General features: G+C 50.5%; 1 protein-coding gene across 2 annotated transcripts in view; it reads left to right on the top strand.

The window, feature by feature from the left end:
- cachd1 (cache domain containing 1) overlaps positions 1 to 27,253 on the top strand; it is a 149,500-nt gene that overhangs the window by 46,721 nt on the left and 75,526 nt on the right. The gene's annotated exons all lie outside the window — the stretch shown is intronic.

The raw sequence follows: 27,253 nt of genomic DNA, 5'->3' as shown, positions 1-27,253 counted from the left end.
AGTGAGCTGCAGTGGTGGTGGCAGTGAGCTGCAGTGGTGGTGGCAGTGAGCAGCAGTGGTGGTGGCAGTGAGCTGCAGTGGTGGTGGCAGTGAGCTGCAGTGGTGGTGGTAGTGAGCTGCGGTGGTGGTAGTGAGCTGTGGTGGTGGCAGTGAGCAGCAGTGGTGGTGGTAGTGAGCAGCAGTGGTGGTGGTAGTGAGCTGCAGTGGTGGTGGCAGTGAGCTGCAGTGGTGGTGGCAGTGAGCTGCAGTGGTGGTGGCAGTGAGCTGCAGTGGTGGTGGCAGTGAGCTGCAGTGGTGGTGGCAGTGAGCTGCAGTGGTGGTGGCAGTGAGCTGCAGTGGCAGTGAGCAGCAGTGGCAGTGAGCAGCAGTGGCAGTGAGCAGCAGTGGTGGTGGCAGTTAGCAGCAGTGGTGGTGGCAGTGAGCAGCAGTGGTGGTGGCAGTGAGCTGCAGTGATGGTGGTAGTGAGCTGCAGTGGTGGTGGTGGTAGTGAGCTGCAGTGGTGGTGGTGGTAGTGAGCTGCAGTGGTGGTGGTGGTAGTGAGCTGCAGTGGTTGGTGGTGGTAGTGAGCTGTGGTGGTGGTGGTAGTGAGCTGCGGTGGTGGTGGTGAGCTGCGGTGGTGGTGGTAGTGGTGAGCTGCGGTGGTGGTGGTGGTGGTGGTGGTGAGCTGCGGTGGTGAGCTGCACTGGTGGTGGTAGTGAGCTGCAGTGGTGGTGGTAGTGAGCTGCAGTGGTGGTGGTAGTGAGCTGCAGTGAGCAGCAGTGGTGGTGGTGGTGGTGGTAGTGAGCTGCAGTGGTGGCAGTGAGCAGCAGTGGTGGTGGTGGTAGTGAGCTGCAGTGGTGGCAGTGAGCAGCAGTGGTGGTGGTGGTAGTGAGCTGCAGTGGTGGTGGTGGTAGTGAGCTGCAGTGGTGGTGGTGGTGGTGGTGGTGGTAGTGAGCTGCAGTGGTGGTGGTGGTAGTGAGCTGCAGTGGTGGTGGTGGTGGTAGTGAGCTGCAGTGGTGGTGGTGGTGGTAGTGAGCTGCAGTGGTGGCGGTGGTGGTGGTGGTAGTGAGCTGCAGTGGTGGTGGTGTTAGTGAGCTGTGGTAGTGAGCTGCAGTGGTGGTGGTGGTAGTGAGCTGCAGTGGTGGTGGTAGTGAGCTGCAGTGGTGGTGGTGGTAGTGAGCTGCAGTGGTGGTGGTGGTAGTGAGCTGCGGTGGTGGTGGTGGTAGTGAGCTGCGGTGGTGGTGGTGGTGGTGAGCTGCGGTGGTGGTGGTGGTGGTGAGCTGCGGTGGTGGTGGTGGTGGTGGTGGCAGTGAGCAGCAGTGGTGAGCTGCACTGGTGGTGGTAGTGAGCTGCAGTGGTGGTGGTAGTGAGCTGCAGTGGTGGTGGTAGTGAGCTGCAGTGAGCAGCAGTGGTGGTGGTGGTGGTGGTAGTGAGCTGCAGTGGTGGCAGTGAGCAGCAGTGGTGGTGGTGGTAGTGAGCTGCAGTGGTGGCAGTGAGCAGCAGTGGTGGTGGTGGTAGTGAGCTGCAGTGGTGGTGGTGGTAGTGAGCTGCAGTGGTGGTGGTGGTAGTGAGCTGCAGTGGTGGCAGTGAGCAGTGGTGGTGGTGGTGGTAGTGAGCTGCAGTGGTGGTGGTGGTAGTGAGCTGTGGTGGTGGTAGTGAGCTGCAGTGGTGGTGGTGGTGGTGGTGGTAGTGAGCTGCAGTGGTGGTGGTAGTGAGCTGCAGTGGTGGTGGTAGTGAGCTGCAGTGGTGGTGGTAGTGAGCTGCGGTGGTGGTGGTAGTGAGCTGCGGTGGTGGTGGTAGTGAGCTGCGGTGGTGGTGGTAGTGAGCTGCGGTGGTGGTGGTAGTGAGCTGCGGTGGTGGTGGTGGTAGTGAGCTGCGGTGGTGGTGGTGGTAGTGAGCTGCGGTGGTGGTGGTGGTAGTGAGCTGCGGTGGTGGTAGTGAGCTGTGGTGGTGGTGGTAGTGAGCTGCAGTGGTGGTGGCAGTGAGCTGCAGTGGTGGTGGCAGTGAGCAGCAGTGGTGGTGGCAGTGAGCTGCAGTGGTGGTGGCAGTGAGCTGCAGTGGTGGTGGTAGTGAGCTGCAGTGGTGGTGGTAGTGAGCTGTGGTGGTGGCAGTGAGCAGCAGTGGTGGTGGTAGTGAGCAGCAGTGGTGGTGGTAGTGAGCTGCAGTGGTGGTGGCAGTGAGCTGCAGTGGTGGTGGCAGTGAGCTGCAGTGGTGGTGGCAGTGAGCTGCAGTGGTGGTGGCAGTGAGCTGCAGTGGTGGTGGCAGTGAGCTGCAGTGGTGGTGGCAGTGAGCTGCAGTGGCAGTGAGCAGCAGTGGCAGTGAGCAGCAGTGGCAGTGAGCAGCAGTGGTGGTGGCAGTTAGCAGCAGTGGTGGTGGCAGTGAGCAGCAGTGGTGGTGGCAGTGAGCTGCAGTGATGGTGGTAGTGAGCTGCAGTGGTGGTGGTGGTAGTGAGCTGCAGTGGTGGTGGTGGTAGTGAGCTGCAGTGGTGGTGGTGGTAGTGAGCTGCAGTGGTTGGTGGTGGTAGTGAGCTGTGGTGGTGGTGGTAGTGAGCTGCGGTGGTGGTGGTGAGCTGCGGTGGTGGTGGTAGTGGTGAGCTGCGGTGGTGGTGGTGGTGGTGGTGGTGAGCTGCGGTGGTGAGCTGCACTGGTGGTGGTAGTGAGCTGCAGTGGTGGTGGTAGTGAGCTGCAGTGGTGGTGGTAGTGAGCTGCAGTGAGCAGCAGTGGTGGTGGTGGTGGTGGTAGTGAGCTGCAGTGGTGGCAGTGAGCAGCAGTGGTGGTGGTGGTAGTGAGCTGCAGTGGTGGCAGTGAGCAGCAGTGGTGGTGGTGGTAGTGAGCTGCAGTGGTGGTGGTGGTAGTGAGCTGCAGTGGTGGTGGTGGTGGTGGTGGTAGTGAGCTGCAGTGGTGGTGGTGGTAGTGAGCTGCAGTGGTGGTGGTGGTGGTAGTGAGCTGCAGTGGTGGTGGTGGTGGTAGTGAGCTGCAGTGGTGGCGGTGGTGGTGGTGGTAGTGAGCTGCAGTGGTGGTGGTGTTAGTGAGCTGTGGTAGTGAGCTGCAGTGGTGGTGGTGGTAGTGAGCTGCAGTGGTGGTGGTAGTGAGCTGCAGTGGTGGTGGTGGTAGTGAGCTGCAGTGGTGGTGGTGGTAGTGAGCTGCGGTGGTGGTGGTGGTAGTGAGCTGCGGTGGTGGTGGTGGTGGTGGTGGCTGCGGTGGTGGTGGTGGTGGTGAGCTGCGTGGTGGTGGTGGTGGTGGTGGTGGCAGTGAGCAGCAGTGGTGAGCTGCACTGGTGGTGGTAGTGAGCTGCAGTGGTGGTGGTAGTGAGCTGCAGTGGTGGCAGTGGTGGTGGTAGTGAGCTGCAGTGAGCAGCAGTGGTGGTGGTGGTGGTGGTAGTGAGCTGCAGTGGTGGCAGTGAGCAGCAGTGGTGGTGGTGGTAGTGAGCTGCAGTGGTGGTGGTGGTGGTGGTGGTAGTGAGCTGCAGTGGTGGTGGTGGTGGTAGTGAGCTGCAGTGGTGGCGGTGGTGGTGGTGGTAGTGAGCTGCAGTGGTGGTGGTGTTAGTGAGCTGTGGTAGTGAGCTGCAGTGGTGGTGGTGGTAGTGAGCTGCAGTGGTGGTGGTAGTGAGCTGCAGTGGTGGTGGTGGTAGTGAGCTGCAGTGGTGGTGGTGGTAGTGAGCTGCGGTGGTGGTGGTGGTAGTGAGCTGCGGTGGTGGTGGTGGTGGTGAGCTGCGGTGGTGGTGGTGGTGGTGAGCTGCGGTGGTGGTGGTGGTGGTGGTGGCAGTGAGCAGCAGTGGTGAGCTGCACTGGTGGTGGTAGTGAGCTGCAGTGGTGGTGGTAGTGAGCTGCAGTGGTGGTGGTAGTGAGCTGCAGTGAGCAGCAGTGGTGGTGGTGGTGGTGGTAGTGAGCTGCAGTGGTGGCAGTGAGCAGCAGTGGTGGTGGTGGTAGTGAGCTGCAGTGGTGGCAGTGAGCAGCAGTGGTGGTGGTGGTAGTGAGCTGCAGTGGTGGTGGTGGTAGTGAGCTGCAGTGGTGGTGGTGGTAGTGAGCTGCAGTGGTGGCAGTGAGCAGTGGTGGTGGTGGTGGTAGTGAGCTGCAGTGGTGGTGGTGGTAGTGAGCTGTGGTGGTGGTAGTGAGCTGCAGTGGTGGTGGTGGTGGTGGTGGTAGTGAGCTGCAGTGGTGGTGGTAGTGAGCTGCAGTGGTGGTGGTAGTGAGCTGCGGTGGTGGTGGTAGTGAGCTGCGGTGGTGGTGGTAGTGAGCTGCGGTGGTGGTGGTAGTGAGCTGCGGTGGTGGTGGTAGTGAGCTGCGGTGGTGGTGGTGGTAGTGAGCTGCGGTGGTGGTGGTGGTAGTGAGCTGCGGTGGTGGTGGTGGTAGTGAGCTGCGGTGGTGGTAGTGAGCTGTGGTGGTGGTAGTGAGCAGCAGTGCTGGTGGTGGTGGCAGTGAGCTGCAGTGGTGGTGGTAGTGAGCTGCAGTGGTGGTGGCAGTGAGCAGCAGTGGTGGTGGTAGTGAGCAGGGGTGGTGGTAGTGAGCTGCAGTGGTGGTGGCAGTGAGCAGCAGTGGTGTTGGTAGTGAGCTGCAGTGGTGGTGGTAGTGAGCTGCAGTGGTAGTGAGCTGCAGTGGCAGTGAGCAGCAGTGGTGGTGGCAGTGAGCTGCAGTGGTGGTGGTGGTAGTGAGCTGCGGTGGTGGTGGTGGTAGTGAGCTGCGGTGGTGGTGGTGGTAGTGAGCTGCGGTGGTGGTAGTGAGCTGTGGTGGTGGTAGTGAGCAGCAGTGGTGGTGGCAGTGAGCTGCAGTGGTGGTGGTAGTGAGCTGCAGTGGTGGTGGCAGTGAGCTGCAGTGGTGGTGGTAGTGAGCAGCAGTGGTGGTGGTAGTGAGCTGCAGTGGTGGTGGCAGTGAGCAGCAGTGGTGTTGGTAGTGAGCTGCAGTGGTGGTGGTAGTGAGCTGCAGTGACAGTGAGCAGCAGTGGTGGTGGTAGTGAGCTGCAGTGGTGGTGGCAGTGAGCAGCAGTGGTGGTGGCAGTGAGCTGCAGTGGTGGTGGTAGTGAGCTGCAGTGGTGGTGGCAGTGAGCAGCAGTGGTGGTGGCAGTGAGCAGCAGTGGTGGTGGTAGTGAGCTGCAGTGGTGGTGGTAGTGAGCTGCAGTGGTGGTGGTAGTGAGCTGCAGTGGTGGTGGTAGTGAGCTGCGGTGGTGGTGGTGGTGGTGAGCTGCGGTGGTGGTGGTGGTGGTGAGCTGCAGTGGTGGTGGTGGTGGTGGTGAGCTGCAGTGGTGGTGGTGGTGAGCAGCAGTGGTGGTGGTGGTGAGCAGCAGTGGTGGTGGTAGTGAGCAGCAGTGGTGGTGGTAGTGAGCTGCAGTGGTGGTGGCAGTGAGCTGCAGTGGTGGTGGTAGTGAGCTGCAGTGGTGGTGGTAGTGAGCTGCAGTGGTGGTGGTGGTGGTAGTGAGCTGCAGTGGTGGTGGTGGTAGTGAGCTGCAGTGGTGGTGGTAGTGAGCTGCAGTGGTGGTGGTGGTAGTGAGCTGCAGTGGTGGTGGTGGTAGTGAGCTGCAGTGGTGGTGGTGGTAGTGAGCTGCAGTGGTGGTGGTGGTAGTGAGCTGCGGTGGTGGTGGTAGTGAGCTGCGGTGGTGGTGAGCTGCAGTGGTGGTGGTGGTGGTAGTGAGCTGCAGTGGTGGTGGTGGTGGTGGTGGTGGCAGTGAGCAGCAGTGGTGAGCTGCACTGGTGGTGGTAGTGAGCTGCAGTGGTGGTGGTAGTGAGCTGCAGTGGTGGTGGTAGTGAGCTGCAGTGAGCAGCAGTGGTGGTGGTGGTGGTAGTGAGCTGCAGTGGTGGCAGTGAGCAGCAGTGGTGGTGGTGGTGGTGGTAGTGAGCTGCAGTGGTGGCAGTGAGCAGCAGTGGTGGTGGTGGTAGTGAGCTGTGGTGGTGGTGGTAGTGAGCTGCAGTGGTGGTGGTAGTGAGCTGCAGTGGTGGTGGTGGTAGTGAGCTGCAGTGGTGGCAGTGAGCAGTGGTGGTGGTGGTAGTGAGCTGCAGTGGTGGTGGTGGTAGTGAGCTGCAGTGGTGGTGGTAGTGAGCTGCAGTGGTGGTGGTGGTGGTGGTGGTGGTAGTGAGCTGCAGTGGTGGTGGTGGTAGTGAGCTGCAGTGGTGGTGGTGGTAGTGAGCTGCAGTGGTGGTGGTAGTGAGCTGCAGTGGTGGTGGTAGTGAGCTGCAGTGGTGGTGGTAGTGAGCTGCAGTGGTGGTGGTAGTGAGCTGCAGTGGTGGTGGTGGTGGTAGTGAGCTGCAGTAGTGGTGGTGGTGGTAGTGAGCTGCAGTGGTGGTGGTAGTGAGCTGCAGTGGTGGTGGTGGTGAGCTGCGGTGGTGGTGGTGGTGAGCTGCGGTGGTGGTGGTAGTGAGCTGCAGTGGTGGTGGTAGTGAGCTGCAGTGAGCAGCGGTGGTGAGCTGCAGTGGTGGTGGTAGTGAGCTGCGGTGGTGGTGGTAGTGAGCTGCGGTGGTGGTGGTAGTGAGCTGCGGTGGTGGTGGTAGTGAGCTGCGGTGGTGGTGGTAGTGAGCTGCGGTGGTGGTGGTGGTAGTGAGCTGCGGTGGTGGTGGTGGTAGTGAGCTGCGGTGGTGGTGGTGGTAGTGAGCTGCGGTGGTGGTGGTGGTAGTGAGCTGCGGTGGTGGTGGTGGTAGTGAGCTGCGGTGGTGGTAGTGAGCTGCAGTGGTGGTGGTAGTGAGCTGCAGTGGTGGTGGTAGTGAGCAGCAGTGGTGGTGGTGGTAGTGAGCTGCAGTGGTGGTGGTGGTAGTGAGCTGCAGTGGTGGTGGTGGTAGTGAGCTGCAGTGGTGGTGGTAGTGAGCTGCAGTGGTGGTGGTAGTGAGCTGCAGTGGTGGTGGTAGTGAGCTGCAGTGGTGGTGGTGGTGGTAGTGAGCTGTGGTGGTGGTGGTAGTGAGCTGCAGTGGTGGTGGTAGTGAGCTGCAGTGGTGGTGGTGGTGAGCTGCGGTGGTGGTGGTGGTGAGCTGCGGTGGTGGTGGTAGTGAGCTGCAGTGGTGGTGGTAGTGAGCTGCAGTGAGCAGCGGTGGTGAGCTGCAGTGGTGGTGGTAGTGAGCTGCGGTGGTGGTGGTAGTGAGCTGCGGTGGTGGTGGTAGTGAGCTGCGGTGGTGGTGGTAGTGAGCTGCGGTGGTGGTGGTGGTAGTGAGCTGCGGTGGTGGTGGTGGTAGTGAGCTGCGGTGGTGGTGGTGGTAGTGAGCTGCGGTGGTGGTAGTGAGCTGTGGTGGTGGTAGTGAGCTGCGGTGGTGGTAGTGAGCTGCAGTGGTGGTGGTAGTGAGCTGCAGTGGTGGTGGTAGTGAGCAGCAGTGGTGGTGGTGGTAGTGAGCTGCAGTGGTGGTGGTGGTAGTGAGCTGCAGTGGTGGTGGTGGTAGTGAGCTGCAGTGGTGGTGGTAGTGAGCTGCAGTGGTGGTGGTAGTGAGCTGCAGTGGTGGTGGTGGTGGTAGTGAGCTGCAGTGGTGGTGGTAGTGAGCAGCAGTGGTGGTGGTGGTAGTGAGCTGCAGTGGTGGTGGTGGTAGTGAGCTGCAGTGGTGGTGGTGGTAGTGAGCTGCAGTGGTGGTGGTAGTGAGCTGCAGTGGTGGTGGTAGTGAGCTGCAGTGGTGGTGGTGGTGGTAGTGAGCTGCAGTGGTGGTGGTGGTAGTGAGCTGCAGTGGTGGTGGTAGTGAGCTGCGGTGGTGGTGGTGGTGAGCTGCGGTGGTGGTGGTAGTGAGCAGCGGTGGTGAGCTGCAGTGGTGGTGGTGGTAGTGAGCTGCAGTGGTGGTGGTAGTGAGCTGCGGTGGTGGTGGTGGTGAGCTGCGGTGGTGGTGGTAGTGAGCTGCGGTGGTGGTGGTAGTGAGCTGCAGTGGTGGTGGTGGTGAGCTGCAGCGGTGGTGGTGGTGAGCTGCAGCGGTGGTGGTGGTGAGCTGCAGCGGTGGTGGTGGTGAGCAGCAGTGGTGTGGTGGTAGTGCGCTGCAGTGGTGGTGGTAGTGAGCTGCAGTGGTGGTGGTAGTGAGCTGCGGTGGTGGTAGTGAGCTGCAGTGGTGGTGGTAGTGAGCTGCAGTGGTGGTGGTAGTGAGCAGCAGTGGTGGTGGTGGTAGTGAGCTGCAGTGGTGGTGGTGGTAGTGAGCTGCAGTGGTGGTGGTGGTAGTGAGCTGCAGTGGTGGTGGTGGTAGTGAGCTGCAGTGGTGGTGGTGGTAGTGAGCTGCAGTGGTGGTGGTGGTAGTGAGCTGCAGTGGTGGTGGTAGTGAGCTGCAGTGGTGGTGGTAGTGAGCTGCAGTGGTGGTGGTGGTGGTAGTGAGCTGCAGTGGTGGTGGTGGTAGTGAGCTGCAGTGGTGGTGGTAGTGAGCTGCGGTGGTGGTGGTGGTGAGCTGCGGTGGTGGTGGTAGTGAGCTGCGGTGCTGGTGGTAGTGAGCTGCGGCGGTGGTGGTGGTGAGCTGCAGCGGTGGTGGTGGTGAGCTGCAGCGGTGGTGGTGGTGAGCTGCAGCGGTGGTGGTGGTGAGCAGCAGTGGTGTGGTGGTAGTGCGCTGCAGTGGTGGTGGTAGTGAGCTGCAGTGGTGGTGGTAGTGCGCTGCAGTGGTGGTGGTAGTGAGCTGCAGCGGTGGTGGTGGTGAGCTGCAGCGGTGGTGGTGGTGAGCAGCAGTGGTGTGGTGGTAGTGCGCTGCAGTGGTGGTGGTAGTGAGCTGCAGTGGTGGTGGTAGTGCGCTGCAGTGGTGGTGGTAGTGAGCTGCAGCGGTGGTGGTGGTGAGCTGCAGCGGTGGTGGTGGTGAGCTGCAGCAGCAGGGGTGGTGGTGAGCTGCAGCAGCAGGGGTGGTGGTGAGCTGCAGCAGCAGGGGTGGTGGTGAGCTGCAGCAGCAGGGGTGGTGGTGAGCTGCAGCAGCAGGGGTGGTGGTGAGCTGCAGGGGTGGTGGTGAGCTGCAGCAGCAGGGGTGGTGGTGAGCTGCAGCAGCAGGGGTGGTGGTGAGCTGCAGAGGTGGTGGTGGTGGTGAGCAGCAGAGGTGGTGGTGAGCTGTGGTGATGGTAAGCAGAAGTGGTGGTGAACAGCAGAAGTGGCGGTGGTGGTGAGCAGCAGAAGTGGCGGTGGTGGTGAGCAGCAGAAGTGGTGGTGAGCAGCAGAAGTGGTGAGCAGCAGCAGAAGTGGTGAGCAGCAGAAGTGGTGATGGTGGTGGTGAGCAGCAGAAGTGGTGATGGTGGTGGTGAGCAGCAGAAGTGGTGATGGTGGTGGTGAGCAGCAGAAGTGGTGATGGTGGTGGTGAGCAGCAGAAGTGGTGATGGTGGTGGTGAGCAGCAGAAGTGGTGTGATGGTGGTGGTGGTGAGCAGATGTGGTGGTGGTGAGCAGCAGAAGTGGTGGTGGTGAGCAGCAGTAGTAGTGGTGGTGAGTGGTGGTGAGCAGCAGTAGTAGTGGTGGTGAGTGGTGGTGATGAGCAGCAGTAGTAGTGGTGGTGAGTGGTGGTGGTGAGTAGTAGTAGTAGTGGTGGTGATGAGCAGTAGTAGTAGTGGTGGTGATGAGCAGTAGTAGTAGTGGTGGTGATGAGCAGTAGTAGTAGTGGTGGTGATGAGCAGTAGTAGTAGTAGTAGTAGTAGTGGTGGTGATGAGCAGCAGAAGTAGTAGTTATAGTGGTGGTGATGAGCAGTAGTAGTAGTGGTGGTGATGAGCAGTAGTAGTAGTGGTGGTGATGAGCAGTAGTAGTAGTGGTGGTGATGAGCAGTTGTAGTAGTAGTGGTGGTGATGAGTAGTAGTAGTAGTAGTAGTGGTGGTGATGAGCAGCAGAAGTAGTAGTAGTAGTGGTGGTGATGAGCAGTAGTAGTAGTAGTGGTGGCGTTGATGAGTAGTGGTGGTGATGAGCAGCACTGCTGTTGTAGTAGTAGTAGTAGTAGTAGTAGTAGTAGTAGTAGTCGTGGTGGCGGCGTTGATGAGCAGCAGTAGTAGTGGTGGTGGTGGTGTTGATGAGCAGCAGTGGTGGTGGTGGTGAGCAGCAGTAGTAGTAGTAGTGGTGGTGATGAGCAGTAGTAGTAGTAGTAGTGGTGGTGATGAGCAGTAGTAGTAGTGGTGGTGATGAGCAGTAGTAGTAGTAGTAGTAGTGGTGGTGATGAGCAGTAGTAGTAGTAGTAGTGGTGGTGATGAGCAGTAGTAGTAGTAGTAGTGGTGGTGATGAGCAGTAGTAGTAGTAGTGGTGGTGATGAGCAGTAGTAGTAGTAGTGGTGGTGATGAGCAGTAGTAGTAGTAGTAGTGGTGGTGATGAGCAGTAGTAGTAGTGGTGGTGATGAGCAGTAGTAGTAGTAGTGGTGGTGATGAGCAGTAGTAGTAGTAGTAGTGGTGGTGATGAGCAGTAGTAGTAGTAGTGGTGGTGATGAGCAGTAGTAGTAGTAGTGGTGGTGATGAGCAGTAGTAGTAGTAGTGGTGGTGATGAGCAGTAGTAGTAGTAGTGGTGGTGATGAGCAGTAGTAGTAGTAGTGGTGGTGATGAGCAGTAGTAGTAGTAGTGGTAGTAGTAGTGGTGGTGAGCAGTAGTAGTAGTAGTAGTGGTAGTAGTAGTGGTGGTGATGAGCAGTAGTAGTAGTAGTGGTGGTGATGAGCAGTAGTAGTAGTAGTGGTGGTGATGAGCAGTAGTAGTAGTAGTGGTGGTGATGAGTAGTTGTAGTAGTGGTGGTAGTAGTAGTAGTGGTGGTGATGAGCAGCAGTAGTAGTGGTGGTGATGAGTAGTAGTAGTAGTGGTGGTGATGAGTAGTTGTAGTAGTAGTAGTGGTGGTGATGAGCAGCAGTAGTAGTGGTGGTGATGAGCAGCAGTAGTAGTGGTGGGGTTGATGAGCAGAGCAGCATTAGTAGTTGTAGTGATGAGTAGGAGTGTTGGTGGTTATGAGTAGTTGTAGTAGTGGTGGTGATGAGCAGTAGTAGTAGTGGTGGTGATGAGTAGTAGTGTTGGTGGTTATGAGTAGTTGTAGTAGTGGTGGTGATGAGCAGTAGTAGTAGTGGTGGTGATGAGCAGCAGTAGTAGTGGTGGTGATGAGTAGTAGTGTTGGTGATGAGTAGTAGTGTTGGTGGTTATGAGTAGTTGTAGTAGTGGTGGTGATGAGCAGTAGTAGTGCTGGTGATGAGCAGTAGTTGTAGTATTGGTGATGTAAAGCAGTAGTAGTAGTAGTAGTAGTAGTAGTGGTGGTGTAGAAGTGGTTGTGATGAGCAGTAGTATTAGTAGTAGTAGTAGTAGTGGTGGTTTAGAGCAGTAGTAGTAGTGGTGGTGGTGTTGAGCAGTAGTAGTAGTAGTAGTACTGGTGATGAGCCGTAGTGATGAGTAGTAGTAGTAGTGGTGGTAATGAGTAGTAGTAGTAGTGGTGGTGATGAGCAGTAGTAGTAGTGGTGGTGATGAGCAGTAGTAGTAGTAGTAGTAGTGGTGGTGGTGTAGAAGTGGTTGTGATGAGCAGTAGTATTAGTAGTAGTAGTAGTAGTGGTGGTTTAGAGCAGTAGTAGTAGTGGTGGTGGTGTTGAGCAGTAGTAGTAGTAGTAGTACTGGTGATGAGCCGTAGTGATGAGTAGTAGTAGTAGTGGTGGTAATGAGTAGTAGTAGTAGTGGTGGTGATGAGCAGTAGTAGTAGTGGTGGTGATGAGCAGTAGTAGTAGTAGTAGTAGTGGTGGTGATGAGCAGTAGTGGTGGTGATGAGCAGTAGTAGTAGTAGTGGTGGTGGTGATGAGTAGTAGTAGTAGTGGTGGTGATGAGTAGTAGTAGTAGTGGTGGTGATGAGTAGTAGTAGTAGTGGTGGTGATGAGTAGTAGTAGTAGTGGTGGTGACGATTAGTAGTAGTGGTGGTGATGAGTAGTAGTAGTAGTGGTGGTGGTGATGAGTAGTAGTAGTAGTGGTGGTGACGAGTAGTAGTAGTAGTGGTGGTGACGAGTAGTAGTAGTAGTGGTGGTGACGAGTAGTAGTAGTAGTGGTGGTGACGAGTAGTAGTAGAAGTGGTGGTGATGAGTAGTAGTAGTAGTGGTGGTGATGAGTAGTAGTAGTAGTGGTGGTGATGAGTAGTAGTAGTAGTGGTGGTGTAGAGCAGTAGTAGTAGTGGTGGTGTAGAGCAGAACTAGAAGTGGTAGTGATGAGTAGTAGTAGTGGTGGTGATGAGCAGTAGTAGTGGTGGTGATGAGCAGTAGTAGTGGTGGTGATGAGCAGTAGTAGTGGTGGTGTAGAGCAGTAGTAGTAGTGGTGGTGTAGAGCAGAACTAGAAGTGGTAGTGATGAGTAGTAGTAGTGGTGGTGATGAGCAGTAGTAGTAGTGGTGGTGATGAGCAGTAGTAGTAGTAGTGGTGGTGTAGAGCAGTAGTAGTGGTGGTGTAGAGCAGTAGTAGTGGTGGTGGTGATGAGCAGTAGTAGTGGTGGTGATGAGCAGTAGTAGTAGTAGTGGTGTAGAGAAGTAGCAGTAGTGGTGGTGATGAGCAGTAGTGGTGGTGATGAGCAGTAGTGGTGGTGATGAGCAGTAGTGGTGGTGATGAGCAGTAGTAGTAGTAGTAGTGGTGGTTATGAGCAGTAGTAGTAGTAGTAGTAGTAGTGGTGGTTATGAGCAGTAGTAGTGGTGGTGGTTATGAGTAGTAGTAGTGGTGGTGGTTATGAGCAGTAGTAGTAGTAGTAGTAGTGGTGGTTATGAGTAGTAGTAGTAGTAGTGGTGGTTATGAGCAGTAGTAGTAGTGGTGGTTATGAGCAGTAGTAGTAGTAGTGGTGGTGATGAGCAGTAGTAGTAGTAGTAGTGGTGGTGATGAGCAGTAGTAGTAGTGGTGGTGATGAGCAGTAGTAGTAGTAGTGGTGGTGATGAGCAGTAGTAGTAGTAGTAGTGGTGGTGATGAGCAGTAGTAGTAGTGGTGGTGATGAGCAGTAGTAGTAGTAGTGGTGGTGATGAGCAGTAGTAGTAGTGGTGGTGATGAGCAGTAGTAGTAGTAGTGGTGATGAGCAGTAGTAGTAGTAGTGGTGGTGTAGAGCAGTAGTAGTAGTGGTGTAGAGCAGTAGTGATGAATAGTAGTAGTGGTAGTGGTGATGAGCAGTATTATTAGTAGTAGTGGTGGTGATGAGTAGTAGTAGTGGTGGTGATGAGTAGTAGTAGTAGTGGTGGTGATGAGCAGTAGTAGTGGTGGTGATGAGCAGTAGTAGTAGTAGTGGTGGTGTAGAGCAGTAGTAGTAGTGGTGTAGAGCAGTAGTGATGAGTAGTAGTGGTAGTGGTGATGAGCAGTATTATTAGTAGTAGTGGTGGTGATGAGTAGTAGTAGTGGTGGTGATGAGCAGTAGTAGTAGTAGTAGTAGTGGTGGTGATGAGTAGTAGTAGTGGTGGTGATGAGTAGTAGTAGTGGTGGTGATGAGCAGTAGTAGTAGTGGTGATGAGCAGTAGTAGTAGTAGTGGTGGTGATGAGCAGTAGTAGTAGTAGTAGTAGTGGTGGTGATGAGCAGTAGTAGTGGTGGTGATGAGTAGTAGCAGCAGTAGTGGTGGTGGGGATGAGCAGTAGTAGTAGTGGTGTAGAGCAGTAGTGATGAGTAGTAGTGGTAGTGGTGATGAGCAGTAGTAGTAGTAGTAGTAGTAGTAGTGGTGGTGATGAGCAGTAGTAGTGGTGGTGATGAGCAGTAGTAGTGGTGGTGATGAGCAGTAGTAGTAGTAGTGGTGGTGTAGAGCAGTAGTAGTAGTGGTGTAGAGCAGTAGTGATGAGTAGTAGTGGTAGTGGTGATGAGCAGTATTATTAGTAGTAGTGGTGGTGATGAGTAGTAGCAGCAGTAGTGGTGGTGGGGATGAGCAGCAGCAGTAGTAGTAGTAGTAGTGATGGTGGTGAGCACCACTGGTCTGCTCTGCCTTCATTTTAATCTCTCAGACCGATGTGGGGGATTATGGGTAATGGATTTTTTTGATGGCCTCGTTGTGTGGTTTGTAGGCTCAGAGTGGTGTCAGGGAGGAACTTTCTCTGAAGTCCATGCACTTTCCACCAATCTCTCACTACAGCAGGAGAAATCACACCTCAAACGACAGAGAGATAGAGTGGAGAGAGAGCGCTGCTTTCAACCCTAATCTCTACTGCACCAGCTGTCTACATCTCCCACTGAGCACGGTTACATGCACACAAAAACACGATTGTGGATCGTCAGATTAATATATTAGTTTGTTTAAAGCGTTTACCTGCTTTGCAAGAATGATTTCCCTTATTATCTTGGACACATCTGAAATCAGGCTACTTCAGTGGTCCCCAAACTTGTTATAGTCCCGTACCCCTGCAAACATTCAACCTCCAGCTGCATACCCCCTCTAGCACCAGGGTCAGCGTCTCAAATGTTGTTTTTTTGCCATCATTGTAAGCCTGTACTATACATTTATTTTTCATAAGAATGAGTGTGTTTTTGCCACAACCCAACTCGTGGGAAGTGACAAAGAGCTCTTATAATTGTCATTAATTTTGCTCTTTATTTAACCATCTTACATATAAAACCTTATTTGTTCATTGGAAATTGTGAATATCTCACCACAGGTTAATGAGAAGTGCTTGAAGGGATGCTCATAACTCTACAATGTTGGGTTGTATGGGAGAGAGTCTCAGTCTTAAATCATGTTCCACACTCACTGTATTTAGTTTTCATGCTAGTGATTTCTGAGAATCCACTCTCACAGAGGTACGTAGTTGCAAAGGGCATCAGTGTCTTAACAGCGTGATTTGCCAAGGCAGGATACTCTGAGCACAGCCCTATCCAGAAATCTAATTTTCACATAACCGCTTGTTGCAAATTCGATGAGGCTTCCCTTTTCAAATATCGGTAAGTGGACTGGAGGAAGAGCATGAAAGGCATGGATAACGAATCCAGTTGTTTGTGTCATCCATATCGGAAAAGTACCTGCGGAATTGTGCACTCAACTCACTCAGGCGCTTCGCTATATCACATTTGACATTGTCCCTAAGCTTGAGTTCATTTGCACTCAAAAAATCATACAATGATGGATATACCTGTGTGTTGTCCTTGTTAATGCAGACAGAGAAGAGCTCCAACTTCTTAATCATAGCCTCAATTTTGTCCCGCACATTGAATATAGTTGCGGAGAGTCCCTGTAATCCTAGATACAGATTATTCAGGCGAGAAAGAACATCACCCAGACAGGCCAGTTGTGTGAGAAACTCATCATGCAAGCGGTCAGACAAGTGAAAATTATGGTCAGTAAAGAAAACTTTAAGCTCATCTCTCAATTTAAAAAAATGTGTCAATACTTTGCCACTTGATAACCAGGGCCCTTCTTTATGTTGTAAAAGCGTTATATGGTCCCTGCCCATATCATTGCATAGTGCAGAAAATACACGAGAGTTCAAGGCCCTTGCTTTAACAAAGTTAACCATTTTCAATTTAGTGGCCAAACATCTTTCAGGCTGTCAGGCATTCCCTTGGCAGCAAGAGCCTCTGGGTGGATGCTGCAGTGGGTGGATGCTGCAGTGGGTGGATGCTGCAGTGCACCCAAGTGGCATCGGGAGCAACTGCTTGCATCGGGAGCAACGTTACCACTCCACTATGTCTCCCTGTCATGTTTTTTTGCGCCATCAGTACAGATACCAACACATCTTGACCACCAAAGTCCATTCTTATTAATGGTGTCTGTTGTTTTTATACATGTCTTATTACTCAAAAGTTGTCTTAATTCTCACTCAAAAAACTGCTGTGGCTTATTTTTCAAATGTCCATGTTTTGTTTCTAAATGTCTGTGCAAGAGTGAAGGTTTCATTGAGTTGTGAGCTAGTACTTTTGCACATATAACACACTGTGGCTGAGGAAAGGCACTACTCCCAATATAAGTGAACCCCAAATCAATGTAGTTCTTATCATATTTGCGACTCTTCAATGGTCGAACGTCTGTTCGGTGCTTATCCCGGTAAGGGAGCAGTGGCTCTTCGGCTGCATCAGATTCACAACAGTCTGTGTCCATGGTAGCTGGGCTAACAACAAATGTAGAATTACTAATGCTAGCATTGGATGTGTTTGTGGAAGCAGAACAGTTTGTTTCGTGGACAGGTGCAGGTGTAGTACTGCTGGTAGTAGCTGTACTACCAGTAGAGCTGTTATGTGTCTCTATGGACGCCTTACTAAATGGACTGTTTGATTTTTGTTATTTAATTTATTTTGATTTGAATCACATTTTTATTTGGCCTACCCAAGTTTGGGAATCCCTGGGCTACTTGATGGCACTTTGATAAATGCAGAAAATCTACAATCAAAATGAACATTCTACAACAGCGACCATGTCATTTTTTTGTTAGTTTGGGTGTGAACACTATTTTTAAAAGGCATACTATGTCTTTCCGAACTCACTTCACTCGCTCATATAGAGGGAGGTTTGCGCTACCGGTGCTGACACATGCGCAAATCAAATACATCGCTGGAACGCCGGCGTAGGCTTACTTCCATTTTGATCCTACGCCCATTAAGATGAGCAGAGTAAGGTGTTTACATTGCCATTTCCATAATCAGCCCATTGCCATAGTCAGTTTAATATCAAATGATCAGTGTCCATGTAAACCTACTCCCTCTCTCTTCCTAACTTTTTCTACTTCACTACTATCTCCATCTGTCTCTACCTCTTCTGTTTCTCTCTCTCAGATCTAATGTGTAGTTTTGATTGTGTATGTTATGTCTTCTGTTTCTCTCTCTCTCAGATCTAATGTAGTTTTGATGGTGTATGTTATGTCTTCTGTCTCCCTCTCTCTCTGATCTAATGTAGTTTTGATGGTGTATGTTATGTCTTCTGTTTCTCCCTCTCTCTCTGATCTAATGTAGTTTTGATGGTGTATGTTATGTCTTCTGTCTCCCTCTCTCTCTCTGATCTAATGTAGTTTTGATGGTGTATGTTATGTCTTCTGTTTCTCCCTCTCTCTCTGATCTAATGTAGTTTTGATGGTGTATGTTATGTCTTCTGTCTCCCCCTCTCTCTCTGATCTAATGTAGTTTTGATGGTGTATGTTATGTCTCTCTGAAGTTTCTCTCTCTCTGATCTAATGTAGTTTTGATGGTATATGTTATGTCTTCTGTCTCCCTCTCTCTCTCTCTGATCTAATGTAGTTTTGATGGTGCATGTTAAGTCTTCTGTCTCCCTCTCTCTCGCTCTGATCTAATGTAGTTTTGATGGTGTATGTTATGTCTCTCTGAAGTTTCTCCACGGCCTTATCTTGAGTTCCAGGGTCTCTACTTCTCCCACAGTCAGCCCTGCTCCAGTCGGGTATAATACTTACAGAATTGAATCACAATGTAGTCGGCCAGGCCAGGCCAGGCCTCACTCACTCACTCACTCACTCACTCACTCACTCACTCACTCACTCACTCACTCACTCACTCACTCACGCACTCACTTTATGTAGAGAAAGGGATATCTGGGGTGGATATTCTCACTGAGTAGAAGGTTATAGAAGATGTTGGGAACGTGGTGGGAGGCGAGGAGGGTTAAACCGAATTCAGGCTCACTTCTGAAGGCTACCTGTTGGTCTAATAGCAGGGCATCGCCCCCACAACTTGAAAGGATCCCCCTGGGGAAAAGCTTGACAGCACCTTCTTTGAGAAAGTTCATTTAGGAGCGTGACCGTTTGGGGGTGTGTGGAATAACTTTTTCTCTCCCCAGGGTCACATAGTCCCAGCCAGGAAAATTAAAGATCCTACCATCTGATCTGTGCCAGTGCAATGCCACAGCAGGACTTCGAACGAGGCCTGTTCTCGAACTCTAACTCAGTGCTGTGCTGGATCCTCCAGAGAGGCTGGTGGCGAGCCCATGCATCCCAAGGTCAGGGGGTCTTTCAATGGGCTTCAAGTCAGCTGCAGCTGCCTGCTCCTGAGTCAAACGGCCGGCCATAGCCTGGGGTGTCAGGTGGTTAACAGGATGTCCAGGGTTGAAAGTACATTTAATTTCTTACTGGTATGGGACACCCAAGTGTGCACATGCATATTTTTTTTAATATACTACAAAAATGACAGGGTAGCCTACTCTAGTGCCGCAAACAGATGAATAAAAACGATGTTGTCTGATCCATATAATGGGCCTACGAAAAGGGGAGACAATCAATATGACGCCCATTTAACCTGTAGGAGGAAGTTATTGTCCAAAAACAAACAGAAGTGGCACTGACCCAGCAATGAAGACAGTGAATATGCAGACTCACCGGGGATGTTGCTGATGTTCTCTGCTGGTGCCAATGAGAGAGGCTACTGTTCGCTCAATTAAGTTAATATAACTAAAAGACAGATTGGAGTATTTTCATTGTCGTCTCTTTACCACAATAGCCATTTGCTTTCCAAATAGTTTTTCCTCAATTGTATTTTTAAATACTGTGATATGCCTGGCTGGGTCTCTGCTTTTTACTGACAGTCACAACTCAACATTAGTCTATTTGTTATGTGCAGTGTCATGCACAAATTGTGGGGCCTTCCAACTGTAGGCTATGTGATTTAACACAATCCTCAGCTTTTAAATATATTTATTTTTTAGCTAATGACCAAATCATGCTTTCTGGTTTAGGTGTCGATTTTGAATGATTTGATTTATTTCAAATCTAATTTAATTTGTCACATGGGCTGAATACAACATGTGTAGAACCTTACAGTGAAATGGTTACTTTCAAGCCCTTAACCAACAGTGTAGACCTTACAGTGAAATGGTTACTTTCAAGCCCTTAACCAACAGTGTAGACCTTACAGTGAAATGCTTACTTTCAAGCCCTTAACCAACAGTGTAGATCTTACAGTGAAATGCTTACTTTCAAGCCCTTAACCAACAGTGTAGACCTTACAGTGAAATGCTTACTTTCAAGCCCTTAACCAACAGTGTGAAAGACCTTACAGTGAAATGCTTACTTTCAAGCCCTTAACCAACAGTGTAGACCTTACAGTGAAATGCTTACTTTCAAGCCCTTAACCAACAGTGTAGACCTTACAGTGAAATGCTTACTTTCAAGCCCTTAACCAACAGTGTAGACCTTACAGTGAAATGCTTACTTTCAAGCCCTTAACCAACAGTGTAGACCTTACTGTGAAATGGTTACTTTCAAGCCCTTAACCAACAGTGTAGACCTTACAGTGAAATGCTTACTTTCAAGCCCTTAACCAACAGACCTTGTGAAATGAGCCCTTAACCAACAGTGTAGACCTTACAGTGAAATGCTTACTTTCAAGCCCTTAACCAACAGTGTAGATCTTACAGTGAAATGCTTACTTTCAAGCCCTTAACCAACAGTGTAGACCTTACAGTGAAATGCTTACTTTCAAGCCCTTAACCAACAGTGTAGACCTTACAGTGAAATGCTTACTTTCAAGCCCTTAACCAACAGTGTAGATCTTACAGTGAAATGCTTACTTTCAAGCCCTTAACCAACAGTGTAGACCTTACAGTGAAATGCTTACTTTCAAGCCCTTAACCAACAGTGTAGACCTTACAGTGAAATGCTTACTTTCAAGCCCTTAACCAACAGTGTAGACCTTACAGTGAACTGCTTACTTTCAAGCCCTTAACCAACAGTGTAGACCTTACAGTGAAATGCTTACTTTCAAGTCCTTAACCAACAGTGTAGACCTTACAGTGAAATGCTTACTTTCAAGCCCTTAACCAACAGTGTAGTCCTTACAGTGAAATGCTTACTTTCAAGCCCTTAACCAACAGTGTAGACCTTACAGTGAAATGCTTACTTTCAAGCCCTTAACCAACAGTGTAGACCTTACTGTGAAATGGTTACTTTCAAGCCCTTAACCAACAGTGTAGACCTTACAGTGAAATGGTTACTTTCAAGCCCTTAACCAACAGTGTAGACCTTACAGTGAAATGCTTACTTTCAAGCCCTTAACCAACAGTGTAGATCTTACAGTGAAATGCTTACTTTCAAGCCCTTAACCAACAGTGTAGACCTTACAGTGAAATGCTTACTTTCAAGCCCTTAACCAACAGTGTAGACCTTACAGTGAAATGCTTACTTTCAAGCCCTTAACCAACAGTGTAGACCTTACAGTGAAATGCTTACTTTCAAGCCCTTAACCAACAGTGTAGACCTTACAGTGAAATGCTTACTTTCAAGTCCTTAACCAACAGTGTAGACCTTACAGTGAAATGCTTACTTTCAAGTCCTTAACCAACAGTGTAGGTTTAAGAAAATACGTAAAAATTCAAGTAAGAGACAAGGAAAACAAATCATTAAAGATCAGCAGTAAATAACAATAGTGGGGCTATATACAGGAGGTACCGGTTCAGAGTCAGTGCGGGGGGAACCGGTGTTGAGGTATTTATGTCAATTATTTCTGTACAGACAGGAGTAAGCTAATTAGGCAATATAATTCTATTTACTTTCGGGAAAGCTTAGCTTCCCTTAGCCTTATGGACACACCGCCTAGGCCTTTTAATGTGGCCTAAACACAACCAGTCATGATGATTTCATCGGATTGTCAAACAATCACTTAACAAAAGCGCTCCTGTAGGCGACCCACGCACCTTCGTTCACTCACAAAATACCCAACAGTGCTCCTGTAGGCGACCCACGCACCTTCGTTCACTCACAAAATACCCTACAGTGCTCCTGTAGGCGACCCACGCACCTTCGTTCACTCACAAAATACCCAACAGTGCTCCTGTAGGCGACCCACGCACCTTCGTTCACTCACAAAATACCCAACAGTGCTCCTGTAGGCGACCCACGCACCTTCGTTCACTCACAAAATACCCAACAGTGCTCCTGTAGGCGACCCACGCACCTTCGTTCACTCACAAAATACCCAACAGTGCTCCTGTAGGCGACCCACGCACCTTCGTTCACTCACAAAATACCCAACAGTGCTCCTGTAGGCGACCCACGCACCTTCGTTCACTCACAAAATACCCAACAGTGCTCCTGTAGGCGACCCACGCACCTTCGTTCACTCACAAAATACCCAACAGTGCTCCTGTAGGCGACCCACGCACCTTCGTTCACTCACAAAATACCCAACAGTGCTCCTGTAGGCGACCCACGCACCTTCGTTCACTCACAAAATACCCAACAGTGCTCCTGTAGGCGACCCACGCACCTTCGTTCACTCACAAAATACCCTGTGCGCTGTTTGGTATTTTGTGAGTGAACGAAGGTGCGTGGGTCGCCTACAGGAGAGCACCTTTAATTTGATGAATGGAAAGAGACAGCTGTTAAAAAATACCTGTGTGTATTCTCATGACATTCTGTGATTATCATCATTATCATTATTTATGATTTATTTTACTAGGCAAGTCAGTTAAGAACAAATTCTTATTTTCAATGACAGCCTAGGAACAGTGGGTTAACTGCCTGTTCAGGGGCAGAACAACAGATTTTGTACCTTGTCAGCTCGGGGATTTGAACTAGCAACCTTTCGGTTACTAGTCCAATGTTCTTACCACTAGGCTACCCTGCCGCCCCAGGCCTACACTTGTAGCCTGGAATGTCTCAAACTCATTTCCGCTTTGACAAAAGGTTGTCTATGTGTTGGACTGCTTTCATCAATGGTTGGTCTGATGGCCGGGTTTCAGGTCTAGTCAACATATTGGTATGTTGGTACCAGCTAGGTCAGTTTCTTATTTTCAGTTGCAGATGACTATATCAATTGCCAAATGTCTAATAATGTATCATAAAGCCATTCATTTAGATGTAGAATGTGGGGGTTTACAGACACTGCTCATTTTCCCGCCTCCTGTGTAAGCTAGTAGAATGTAGTATAGAAAGCTGCCATAACTGTCACTTCTACTGCAGCTCTGCTCCCAGTGCCAGACAGAACACAGACACCCCCTTCACAGACAGACGGAAGGCTCTAGCTACAGTATTAAATTGAACACATTATATCTGTTTCTCTCTGACTACAGCTACCTCAGGAAGACCAGCCAGCCAGGTAGGCAGAAAGAGATGAGAGAAGGTGTTTAAGCTGGATAGTTTTGTGTTTAGATAATGACGGAGTTAATACACAGGGTTTTATTGTTATAATGGTTACTCCCAGGCTGTCATTTACTAGATGGAGGCTGGAGGAGAACCTGTATTGTGTTCCACCCAATCACTTCTGATGTTTTTGTCTGGCTACAATCTCCAGTGTGGTGGTATTGTAGTGTTGCTCTGTGGATAATATATGAGAAGGACAAACAGTGTAATCGGACAGTATTCAGACACCTTGACTTTTTCCACATTTTGTTACATTACAGCCTTATTCTAAAACGGATACAATTATTTTTCCCTCATTAACCTGCCCCAAAATGACAAAGCGAAAACAGGTGTTTACAATTTTTTCACACATATAAAAAACATACATTTACATAAGTATTCAGACCCTTTGCTATGAGACTCAATTGAGCTCAGGTGCATCCTGTTTCCATTGCTCACCCTTGAGATGTTCCCACAACTTGATTGGAGTCCACCTGTGGTAAATTCAATTGATTGGACATGATTTGGAAAGGCACACACCTGTCTATATAAAGTCCCACAGTTCAGAGTGCATGTCAGAGCAAAAACCAAGCCATGAGGTCGAATAAATTGTCTTTAGAGCTCCGAGACGACAGGATTGCTGCAGCATTCAAGGTATCTAAGAACACAGTGGCCTCCATCATTCTTAAATGGAACTAGGTTCTTGGGCTCTGGTCTGAGCTGGGATCAGGAATGTGGGGTAGGCAGTTTTTCTGTTTGCTTAGTGTGTGAGCTAATGAAGCCTCTGTTTGAACATGAGGTAGAGATCGAGAGGGATGGATGAGGAAAGAGAGGAGCTTAACTGACCTAAAAAGCTTGAAAATGGGCCGATGGTACCTCTCTCACTGACTGACTGACACTGTCTGTCACACCACATGCTTCTGTCCATATCAGGAGATCTCAGGGGGCCTCGTTATAAGCTAGCTAAAGCTTCAAGTAATGGAAGAGCGGTATACGATTCTGGTATAAGGAAATGCTCCCTCTTAATGCAGCTTCAGGGGTTGTTTCATATACAGTACCAGTCAAATGTTTGGACACACTTACTCATTCAAGGGCTTTTCTGTATTTGGACTATTTTCTACATTGTGTAACTTTGTTGTTGTCTGTTCACACTGCTATGCTTTATCTTGGCCAGGTCGCAGTTGTAAATGACAACTTGTTCTCAACTAGCCTACCTGGTTAAATAAAGGTGAAATATATATATATATATAATATTTTGTAGAATAATAGTGAAGACATCAAATGTATGAAATGACATGGAATCATGTAGAAAACAAAAGTTATAAACAAATGAAAATATTTGATAATTTAGGTTCTTCAAAGTATCCACCCTTTGCCTTGATGACAGCTTTGCACACTCTTGGCATTCTCTCAACCAGCTGCATGAGGTAGTCACCTGGAATGCATTTCAATGAACAGGTGTGCCTTGTTGAACGTGAATTTGTGGAATTTCTTTCCGCAATGCGTTTGAGTTGTGTTGTGACAGGGTAGGGGTGGTATACAGAAGATAGCCCTATTTGGTAAAAGACCAAGTCCATATTATGATGACAGTCCATTACTTTAAGACATGAAGGTCAGTCAACCTGAAATGTCAAGAACTTTTAAAGTTTCTTCAAGTGCAGTCTCAAAAACCATCTAGCGCTATGATGAAACTGGCTCTCATGAGGACCGCCACAGGAAAGGAAGACCCAGAGTTACCTTTGCTGCCTAGGATAAGTTCATTAGAGTTAACTGCACCTCAGATTGCAGCCAAAATAAATGCTTCACAGAGTTCAAGTAACATGCACATCTCAACATCAACTGTTCAGAGACCTTTATGGTCGCATTGCTGCAAAGAAACCACTATTAAAGGACACCAATAAGACGAAGAGACTTCCTTTGGCCAAGAAACACGAGAAATGGACATTAGACCGGTAGACATCTGTCCTTTGGTCTAATGAGTCCAAATTTGAGATTTTTGGGTCCAATACCATGTCTTTGTGATATGAAGAGTTGGTGAACATATGATCTCCGCATGTGTGGTTCCCACGGGAAGCATGGAGGTGTGGTGGTCCTTTGCTGGTGACACTGTCAGTGATTTATTTAGAATTCAAGGCACATTTAACCAGCATGGCTACCACGGCATTCCGCAGCGATATGCCATCCCATCTGGTTTGCGCTTAGTGGGACGATCATTTGTTTTTCAACAGGACAATGACCCAACACACCTCCAGGCTGTGTAAGGGCTATTTGACCAAGGAGAGCAATGGAGTGCTGCATCAGATGACCTGGCCTCCACAATCGCAGACCTCAACCCAATTGAGATGGTTTGGGATGAGTTGGACTGCAGAGTGAAGGAAAAGCAGCCAACAAGTGCTCAGCATATGTGGGAACTCCTTCAAGACGGTTGGAAAAGCATTCGTCATGAAGCTGTTTGAGAGAATGCCAAGAGTGTGCAAAGATGTCATCAAGGATCTGAAGAATCTCACATTTTAAATATATTGTGATTTAACACTTGGTTGCTTCATGATTCCATATGTGTTATTTCATAGTTTGATGTCTTCACTATTATTCTCCAATGTAGAAAATAGTAAAAATAAAGAAAAACCCTTGAATGGTACTGTATATTGATTTATTTTCTACCCCTTTTAAAACCTGAGATGTTTTTCAAAACCCTCATTTACATGCTGCAAGGTTTTTCTTTCTCCTCCCTCTCTCTCTCCTCCTTCTTTCTCTCCTCCCTCTCTCTCTCCTCCTTCTTTCTCTCCTCCTCTCTCTCCTCCTTCTTTCTCTCCTCCCTCTCTCTCCTCCTTCTTTCTCTCCTCCCTCTCTCTCCTCCTTCTTTCTCTCCTCCCTCTCTCTCCTCCTTCTTTCTCTCCTCCCTCTCTCTCCTCCTTCTTTCTCTCCTCCCTCTCTCTCCTCCTTCTTTCTCTCCTCCCTCTCTCTCCTCCTTCTTTCTCTCCTCTCTCTCCTTCTTTTTCTCCTCCCTCTCTCTCTCCTCCCTCCTTCTCTCCTCCTTCTTTATCTCCTCTCTCTCTCTCCTCCCTCTCTCTCTCCTCCCTCTCTCTCTCCTCCCTCTCTCTCTCCTCCTTCTTTCTCTCCTCCCTCTCTCTCCTCCTTCTTTCTCTCCTCCCTCTCTCTCTCCTCCTTCTTTCTCTCTCTCTCTCCTCCTTCTTTCTCTCCTCTCTCTCTCTCCTCCTTCTTTCTCTCCTCCTTCTTTCTCTCCTCCCTCTCTCTCCTCCTTCTTTCTCTCCTCCCTCTCTCTCTCCTCCTTCTTTCTCTCCTCTCTCTCTCCTCCTTCTTTCTCTCCTCTCTCTCTCTCCTCCTTCTTTCTCTCCTCCCTCTCTCTCCTCCTTCTTTCTCTCCTCCATCTTTCTCCTCCTTCTTTCTCCTTCTTTCTCTCCTCCATCTCTCTCCTCCTTCTTTCTCTCCTCCCTCTCTCTCCTCCTTCTTTCTCTCCTCCCTCTCTCTCCTCCTTCTTTCTCTCCTCCCTCTCTCTCCTCCTTCTTTCTCTCCTCCCTCTCTCTCCTCCTTCTTTCTCTCCTCCCTCTCTCTCTTCCTTCTTTCTCTCCTCCCTCTCTCTCTTCCTTCTTTCTCTCCTCCCTCTCTCTCTTCCTTCTTTCTCTCCTCCCTCTCTCTCTTCCTTCTTTCTCTCCTCCCTCTCTCTCCTCCTTCTTTCTCTCCTCCCTCTCTCTCCTCCTTCTTTCTCTCCTCCCTCTCTCTCCTCCTTCTTTCTCTCCTCCCTCTCTCTCCTCCTTCTTTCTCTCCTCCCTCTCTCTCTCCTCCTTCTTTCTCCTCCCTCTCTCTCCTCCCTCTCTCTCCTCCCTCTCTCTCCTCCCTCTCTCTCCTCCCTCTCTCTCCTCCTTCTTTCTCTCCTCCTTCTTTCTCTCCTCCTTCTTTCTCTCCTCCTTCTTTCTCTCCTCCTTCTTTCTCTCCTCCTTCTTTCTCTCCTCCCTCTGTCTCTCCTCCCTCTGTCTCTCCTCCCTCTGTCTCTCCTCCCTCTGTCTCTCCTCCCTCTGTCTCTCCTCCCTCTGTCTCTCCTCCCTCTGTCTCTCCTCCCTCTGTCTCTCCTCCCTCTGTCTCTCCTCCTTCTTTCTCTCCTCCTTCTTTCTCTCCTCCCTCTCTCTCCTCCTTCTTTCTCTCCTCCCTCTGTCTCTCCTCCCTCTGTCTCTCCTCCCTCTGTCTCTCCTCCTTCTTTCTCCTCCTTCTTTCTCTCCTCCCTCTTTCTCTCCTCCCTCTTTCTCTCCTCCCTCTCTCTCCTCCTTCTTTCTCTCCTCCATCTCTCTCCTCCTTCTTTCTCTCCTCCATCTCTCTCCTCCTTCTTTCTCTCCTCCCTTTCTCTCCTCCATCTCTCTCCTCCTTCTTTCTCTCCTCCTTCTTTCTCTCCTCCTTCTTTCTCTCCTCCATCTCTCTCCTCCTTCTTTCTCTCCTCTCTCTCTCTCCTCCTTCTTTCTCTCCTCTCTCTCTCCTCCTTCTTTCTCTCCTCTCTCTCTCCTCCCTTTCTCTCCTCCCTCTCTCTCCTCCTTCTTTCTCTCCTCTCTCTCTCCTCCCTCTCTCCTCCCTCTCTCTCCTCCTTCTTTCTCTCCTCCCTCTCGCTCCTCCCTCTCTCCTCCTTCTTTCTCTCCTCCTTCTTTCTCTCCTCCTTCTTTCTCCTCCCTCTCTCTCCTCCTTCTTTCTCTCCTCCCTCTCTCTCCTCCTTCTCTCTCTCCTCCTTCTTTTTCTCCTCCCTCTCTCTCCTCCTTCTTTTTCTCCTCCTTTCTCTCCTCCCTCTCTCTCCTCCTTCTTTCTCTCCTCCCTCTCTCTCCTCCTTCTTTCTCTCCTCCTTCTTCTTTCTCTCCTCCCTCTCTCTCCTCCTTCTTTCTCTCCTCCCTCTCTCTCCTCCTTCTTTCTCTCCTCCTTCTTTCTCTCCTCCTTCTTTCTCTCCTCCCTCTCTCTCCTCCTTCTTTCTCTCCTCCCTCTCTCTCCCTCACTCCTGCACCGCTCTCATTCTCCTGGTTTTGATGTTGAATTCAAAGTACTTGCAAATGTATATTTTCCCTGGAACATTTTCTTAGCCTGCTCATGTAAAGTGTGTTGGAGGGGAATAATAATGACTGTAACCTGATGGGAATTAAATGTCTGAAGTTCAAAGCATCTTGTACATCAGAGCAGCTGTCAATCAAACACACTCTCTCAAGCTCCGGATGGGGTGGCGAGAGAGAGGATGACGTGCGTGTGTGCGTGCGACAGGGAATAACAGGTTACTGGTGGTTGGTTGTGTGTGTGTGTGTGTGTGTGTGGGGTGGGGTGGGGGGGGGGGGGATATCAAAGTGACCTAGCCATGGTGCAGGGTGGAGCAGCCTGCTCCCGAGAGACGCCTCCCTCCTCTCCTCTCCCCATCCCTCTCTATCAGCTTTTCTTTCGTGGCTGAGGCAGCCTGAAAACAATGCTGGG

Source organism: Oncorhynchus nerka, linkage group LG24 (assembly GCF_034236695.1).
Source record: "Oncorhynchus nerka isolate Pitt River linkage group LG24, Oner_Uvic_2.0, whole genome shotgun sequence".
Lineage (NCBI taxonomy): Eukaryota > Metazoa > Chordata > Actinopteri > Salmoniformes > Salmonidae > Oncorhynchus > Oncorhynchus nerka.
This window is presented reverse-complemented; position numbering and strand designations above follow the sequence as displayed.